Consider the following 7,500-nt stretch of genomic DNA (forward strand, 5'->3'; position numbering starts at 1 on the left):
CACAGCGGAGGATGCACGCTAGCTCTGCCAGCTAACGTTAGCTTTCTGACCCCTGCATCTCTAAGAAAAAGTAAACTCCGAACCGGTTTTAAAGTGTAACAACGTGTGACGAACGAAGTATTGTTAAGTTATTTTAGTAAAATGGTTATAACGGATAAACAGGACGGCTCGTATCTTCTTGTTCGACCGTGTCCTGGTGGTGCGTTCAATGACCCGCTGCCACTGTCGTATCCTGCAAGTGACAGATTTCTTCGTGAGCGCGCCTTCACCACTGCTGCCTTCGTGTGCTGTCGGAAATTGGGCAACTCTCTGTCCAAACTCAATGGACAAATTCTCGCTGTTTTGTGTTTTAACTGATTTTTTTTTAGCACGGAGATACAAGAAAACAATTAAAAGTAAACAAAAATATGAACTTGGTGGTTTGAAAATATCTAATTATAGCCTATAGAATTTTTTTAATATTAATTTAAAAACATCGCCATTATTGAGTTGCCAGAGGAGATTATAGCCTATGTGGATCTAGATTGTTAATTAAATTGTGTGATAAAAGACTTAGAAATTCAGCCTCTAAAGTTTAAAAATGGTAGCAGGACCCATAGACTGTAAAAAACAACAACAAAAAAAAGAACATGTGTAAAGATAGGTAGGAGCACCTGAAGGCAACGGTAGTTCCAACGCGCGCGCACAATAGACGTGCTCACAGGACGTAACGTGACCCGGTTAGACTGGAGACTATTGTTTTGTGGTGCAATTTACAAATAATTTTAAATTAGCCTAATATAATCTATGAAAAAAAACAAGGAAAATAAACCATGTTAGAAAATATGAATTATATTTACGATAGAGAGAGAGAGAGAGAGAGACAGACAGACAGACAGACAGGCAGGCAGTTAGACAGACAGACAGACAGACAGACAGACAGACAGATAGACAGATAGATAGACAGACAGGCAGACAGACAGACAGACAGACAGATAGATAGATAGATAGATAGACAGACAGACAGACAGACAGATAAATTACTTATATCACCACACAAAGATGCATCAAAACACATCAAACATTGTCATCACCATACGTACTTTATTTGATACTCAATCACCTGAAGGAAAAAAAAATGTAATTACCCTTTTTCAAAATAGTTCATCTTAAATATGGAATATGCATTTTTTTCATCAAAATATAAATTCTCATTTTAAAATATCAAGCTCCTCTTCAACAGTTGTTTTAATTTTTTTGTTTTGTTTGTTTGTATTTTTCATATAGCAGGATAGGGACTTTATTTATTTTTATCAAGATGCACATTTTCAATCAGTGAAATTCATGGACACACAGAGACCTTAAAACAGACAGAGAGACACTGGAAAAGTATCATACAGCAGATGAGGAACTTTCATTTTTTGTTAATTCTAGCGCCCCCCTTTGGACAAGAGCGGTAGTGTTTTTACTACGCCAGCTGTTGTTCCTGGGTGAGCGTATACCCATGACAAAGGCATTAAGTAAAACAATATGAAAATAGCATTCTTCGCACTGATGGTCTCGTTTGCTGTTACATTATGATCATCAGAGGAAAAATGAGACTGTTTCAGAAATATTTAAAAGTTCCTCGTAGCGACTTTAATGTCTAAAGGGATTTAAAAAATACCTTCAAACTAATCATTTGGTGTCGAAGAGAGGACATTTTACCTTTTTTTTTAACTGCAAAAATAGAGAAACAATTTTCAGAAATAAACAAATTATTCCTATTATTCCGTATTATTCCATACGACAAAGATGAATAATAAAACTTAACTTGAACCCGCAGTATTTAGCATTAAAGCATTAAAGCACTCTGTAAACCCTTTATGTTTGTTTTAACACACTATAATGCAGTTATTTAATTTTTATTTTATTTGTCAATTTACACAAGGTATATTGAAATTCATCTTTCCTCATCTCCCCTCTCAAGTTCCCACACTCCAGAGGGGGTCAGAGCGCAGGGTCAGCCATAGTACAGCGCCCCTGGAGCAGTTTTGGGGTTTTAAGTGTCTTGCTCAAGGGCACAATGGTAGAGATGGTGGGCACTGTAGATGTAATAGCAGCCACCACTACACTATAAACTGATGTAAAGACATGTCGAGTGATTGTCAAAAATTATACCTTCCCCTATAAATAAATAGTTTATAATGTTATCACTATATTGTCATTTAAATATGTTTGTTTACACAGACATTCTCCATTTGGACTTGCTAACAACTGGATAATAGTGTGTTAAAATGTACAACATGTTTCCATATACTGCTTATAAATGCTCAATGGGTGGACTTGAAAAAATATCACGATTCCTGCTTTCCAATACACATACTTCCATACTATTTAGTATGCCATAAAAAGATTTAGGATGTCCCTATACAAGCATGTCAAATGCAGTATGCAAAAAATACCCATACATCCAATATTATTGTGTAGTACACAAACCAGCATGATTTAGTATGTAGTATAGTAAAAAAAAAGTATCCCTGCTTTCCGAATCGCATACTTTCTACAATTTAGTATGGTAGAAAAAAGATTTAGGATGTCCCGATTCTTGTGGCCAGATTTAGGATGGTTAGAAGCACCCGGATGTCCTACTTCATCCGGCCAAGATTGTTATTGTTGAAAACTGCATCCTATTTGGGGCGAGTCTGACCCACAATCCGGTGCGCACGTGAAGTGACATCACATCGACAAAGCCTCCATGTGAAAACAAACGGGGATGCGACGGATATAAAAGCAAGAGGCAAGATCAAGGCGCAATGTTATGATGAAATAAAAGAGTAAAAGTATGTCCCAATAGTATGCCTACTGCATCCTGACTAGATTCTTTTTAACGTTAGATGTAGTATGTAGAATAGAAAAAAGAAAGAGTATGCGATTCGGAACACAGGGCAAGTTATTTGGAACGCAGGGCATTTTTTTCTGCATTGTGAGATTTTGAACACATCAGCCACTTGCTAATAAGCGGCGTCATTTATGGCGTCAACCAGAAGAGGGCAGCAACGTTATGCAAAAGGAAGAAAAAAAACGACAGCATATTGAATGGACACACAGGACATCAAATACAGAGGGACAAAAATACAATCTTCCCACAGGCAGTAAATGCACCTCAAAAGGGTCTTGAGATAGCAGTGACTGACAATTCACATGGTCCAGGGATTTTTTTTTTTTGAGAATTTTTTTTAGCAGAATATTTCACAAATCACACAGTAGCATAAAAAGATTAACTGAAGCATATTTTTCCACGCGAGCTAAAGGTGCATTAAAAACGTTTAGCTCGCAGTCTGTACATCCCTGAAGAGGCTCACGGAATCGCATGAGCAAAACAAATATAAATATAAAAATCACAATATCGAGAGCGAAAAAAAAGGAAAAAAAAAAATCCAGCTTGTTTTTAAGTCTTTCACGTTAGAATAAATGGCAGTGTTTGTGTTCGACGTCAACATCAGATAACTTGTTGATCCAGAGGCAGAGAGAGGAATCAGGGGTTGGTTTTTCTTTCACAACGCCTCAAATCGTTCACTATCAAAACAGACCTAAAGACGAGTGTCCCCATCCAAGGTTTTTGGTGAAATTGCCCGCCTCTCTCTTGGTGTTTTTTTTTAACAAGATGTTATCCACATGCCCCGAAACATCTCACTAGATTTTAATAATAAGGAATAAGTGTATACTTCTTCCTGCTCCTTTTCAGGCATATCTCAGCAATACAGATAATTTGTTTTCTTTTTTTTTTGTGAAAACATTGTTTATTGTATTTCCATGCTTTTCATTTTGTTTTGTATGTTTGATATGTCTGAAATAAATTGAATCAAAAAAAAAAATTGTTTTAGTTTTGAGTCTAAAAATTAAACTTTCTAAAGTTGTAAAGAAGGAAAAGCTGTATACATGTGAGCCAACTTTTGTGGAGATAACTTATCAACCATATGTATTGTAAGCTAAATGTAACTTTTCACATGTCTTAAAAAAAACGTAATATTTTCATGTCTACAAACTAAGAATTCTCAAACAAATAGCTCATTTCTCTGTCGTACAGATAACACAAGCATAACCAAGTCAGTCGAAACGTTGACTTAAAAGAACTTGAACTAAAATATGAATATGTTGGGGCGCTCCCGTGGCGTAGTGGATAGAGCGCGTACCATATTGGCTCAGGCCTTCGTTGCAGTGGTCTTTACTGCAGGTCATCCCCCCCCCCCCTCTCTCTCTCTCTCTCTCTCTCTCTCTCTCTCTCTCTCTCTCTCTGTCTCCCCATTTCAACTCTGTACTGTCAAATAAAGCTTAAACAATGCTATGCTATACGTTTGCACAACTTTAACTCTTTGGGGATCTCAGTATGTAGAGCTCACATTTCAAATGAATGATACGTCATCCCATTTGAAGATTATTAGTTGGCCAAATGTAGACAGTTTTCCTTCAAACGTTATAGTTCTAGTTTTAACATCAAAACTCAAAAATCTAATGAAGAAAGTTGACTCCAAATTTTGAGTTTTTCCAAAAAATAAATAAAATAAAATGTACCATGATGATTTTAGACACACTTCTCAGCTGTGAAAGGACCCAGTTAAGTCTTCCGTTGCCTTGAAATCTTTCGTTTACCTTTTTTTTTTCCTTTTTTTACGAGATTATTTAAGCCACTTTTCCTAGCTGTAAAAGGTCATCCATTGTCATCTACATTGGTAAATGGTAAATGGACTTGACTTATATATATATAGCGCTTTTTAGCCGATTTTCTCAGCCCCAAAGCGCTAAAGACTATAAGAAAGTTGATTCGAAATGTTGAGTTTTTCCACAAAAAAAAAAATAAATAAAAATTTTATCATGATTTTTTTTAGCCACTTTTCCCAGCTGTTAAATTTCATCCGTTGTCATCTATATTGTACAGTAGGACTTGATGGTTTGGGGTAAGACCCGGGCACGTACCCAATGCGTACGGGTAGCATGAAGGCATGAGACGGTAACTAGAGCAGCAGTCCATGACTAGCACCTTTAACCTCTTCCTCTCCGGGTATATCAGCTCCCTCTCCTCCATCACTCCCTCTATCTCCTCTTCTTCTACTGAATCATCTTCTGCTGATTCTTCCTCCTCTTCTGCGGCCTCCAGGTCCTCCAGCACTGAGAGAGAGAGAGAGAGAGAGAGAGAGAGAGAGAGAGAGAGAGAGAGAGAGAGAGAGAGAGAGAGAGAGAGAGAGAGAGAGAATAACAGTTTAATTACTAAAGGGCTGAAAAATACAGTACCTCTTAAACTAATTAGTAAGTGTCAGATTTTATTGTGTTGTATCGTAATATTCAAATGTTTTTTGGGTGTGTTTTTATTATAAGCCTGTAAACAAAATTATTTTGAGGAACCTGGAACCAAACGTAAGACTGTTTGTAAACCAAACTGTGGGCCCTGCTGCTGTAAACAACAACAGTGAGACAGTAACTTTTCAGGAAGCGTTCTGACTTCAAACAGTGTTCCAGGGATCACATTTTACTGTGAGGAAAGTTTGTTTATTCAGTTATGAGAATATATACTTGGAAAATGTTTGGCTTCTCTGACACACACAAAGTTACATGGTGCAACTTTAACGCGCACTATTTAGTATGAAAGCAATACAGTACCTTCTAAACACTCACACACACACACACACACACACACACACACACACACACACACACACACACACACACACACACACACACACACACACACACACACACACACACACACACACACACACACACACACACACACACACAAGGCAAGGCAAGGCAAGTTTATTTATATAGCACAATTCAGACACAAGGCCACTCAAAGTGCTTTACAGGGGCAAGATTAGAATACATAAAACACATTATAAAACATTTAAAAGCGAATAAAAGAAGCAAATAAAAATAAAATTAAAATTAAAACTCGATTTAAAAACATAATAAAAGAAGCAAATAAAATGAAAATTGCAAGTTAAAAAGGAAACAAAAACACACACACACACACACACACACGCACACATACCTTCCAGCCCTTCTTCTTCTTCATGGCTTATCTTCCTCATGAGGTTGTTGATGAGGACCGATCGCCGTAGATACGCCTCGGGATCCTCCAGGAACCGAAGCTTCTCCAGGGAAAGCTTCAGGATGCAGCCGCGGTCCTCTGGCAGGATCAGGTGCTGAGGGACAGACAGACAGACAGACAGACAGACAGACAGACAGACAGACAGACAGACAGACACACAGACACACAGACACAGACAGACAGACACACACACAGAGACAGAGACAGAGACAGAGACAGAGACAGACAGACAGACAGACAGACAGACAGACACACAGACAGAGACATATACAGACAGACAGACAGACAGACAGACAGACACACAGACACAGACACACACACAGACACACACACACACACACACACACACACACACACAGAAGACAAGCGCAAAGGCAAGAGGGTTAGTTTGGGCTTTTAACAATCATTACTATACATAAGGGTTGGATTGGCAAGATTATAACACTCCCTTTCTAAACCCTGGTGGACACGGCCCTTAAGGCTGTTTAGTTTGTCCCTTCTGGGCTACTGTAGAAACGTGGCGGTGCAACATGGCGGCCTCAGCGCCCCGCTCCTATGTAGATATAAAAGGCTCATTCTAAGGTCCTTTTCTGAACTGACAGCTGTGACTTGGATTTCAATGTAGGGGGAATTCTGTCACATAAGGGTGTCTTCTGCATAGAAGAAGATAAACAGTGGAGTTTATTAGCAACTCTGAGGCAAGGCAAGTTTATTTCTATAGCACAATTCAGACACAAGGCCATTCAAAGTGCTTTACAGGGGCATGAAATACATCAAGGTAAGACAGTAGAAATTGCGTTTAAGAGATAGTAAAAAATTAAAATGCATCAAGATTCACAAGAAGAAACGAGCATTGATGGATGGGATGTTCAGGGACAAAACGACAAAACGAAAACACAAAATCACACAGAGAAGAAAGACATAGGTTGCATTCCGAATCACATACTCTTTCTTTTTTCTATTCTACATACTACATCCGACGATAAAAATAATCTAGTTAGGATACAGTAGGCATACTATTGGGACATACTTTTCTCTCTTATTTCATCATAACATTGCGCCTTGATCTTGCCTCTTGCTTTTATATCCGTCGCATCCCCGTTTGTTTTCATATGGAGGCTTCGTCGATGTTACGTCACTTCATGTGCGCACTGGATTGTGGGTCAGAATCGCCCAAATAGCATGCACTTTTCAACACTAACAATCTTGGCCGCATGAAGTAGGACATCCGGGTACTTCTAACCATCCTAAATCTGGCCACAAGAATCGGGACATCCTAAATCTTTTTACTACATACTATATAGTAGAAAGTATGCGATTCGGAACGCAACCAAAGAGAGTTATGAATGGATGAAGAAAGACAGGAGAGTTATGAATGGATGAAGAAAGACAGGAGAGATACAGTATGAATGGCGTATAGCAGGAAATAACAG

The 7,500-nt window shown here is 38.3% G+C and overlaps 1 protein-coding gene across 1 annotated transcript in view; it reads right to left on the reverse strand.

Moving 5' to 3' along the window:
* The window catches only part of LOC307261754 (sphingosine-1-phosphate phosphatase 1-like), a 29,227-nt gene extending 29,039 nt beyond the window's left edge, over positions 1-188 (reverse strand). The window contains exon 1 of the mRNA XM_080042357.1: positions 1-188. This exon is cut by the window's left edge and continues 957 nt beyond it. The gene's annotated coding sequence lies outside the window, so the exon portion shown is untranslated.
* Between the last annotated feature and the right edge of the window lie 7,312 nt (positions 189-7,500).

Source organism: Ammodytes marinus (assembly GCF_949987685.1).
Source record: "Ammodytes marinus genome assembly, chromosome: 15".
Classification (NCBI taxonomy): Eukaryota; Metazoa; Chordata; class Actinopteri; order Uranoscopiformes; family Ammodytidae; genus Ammodytes; species Ammodytes marinus.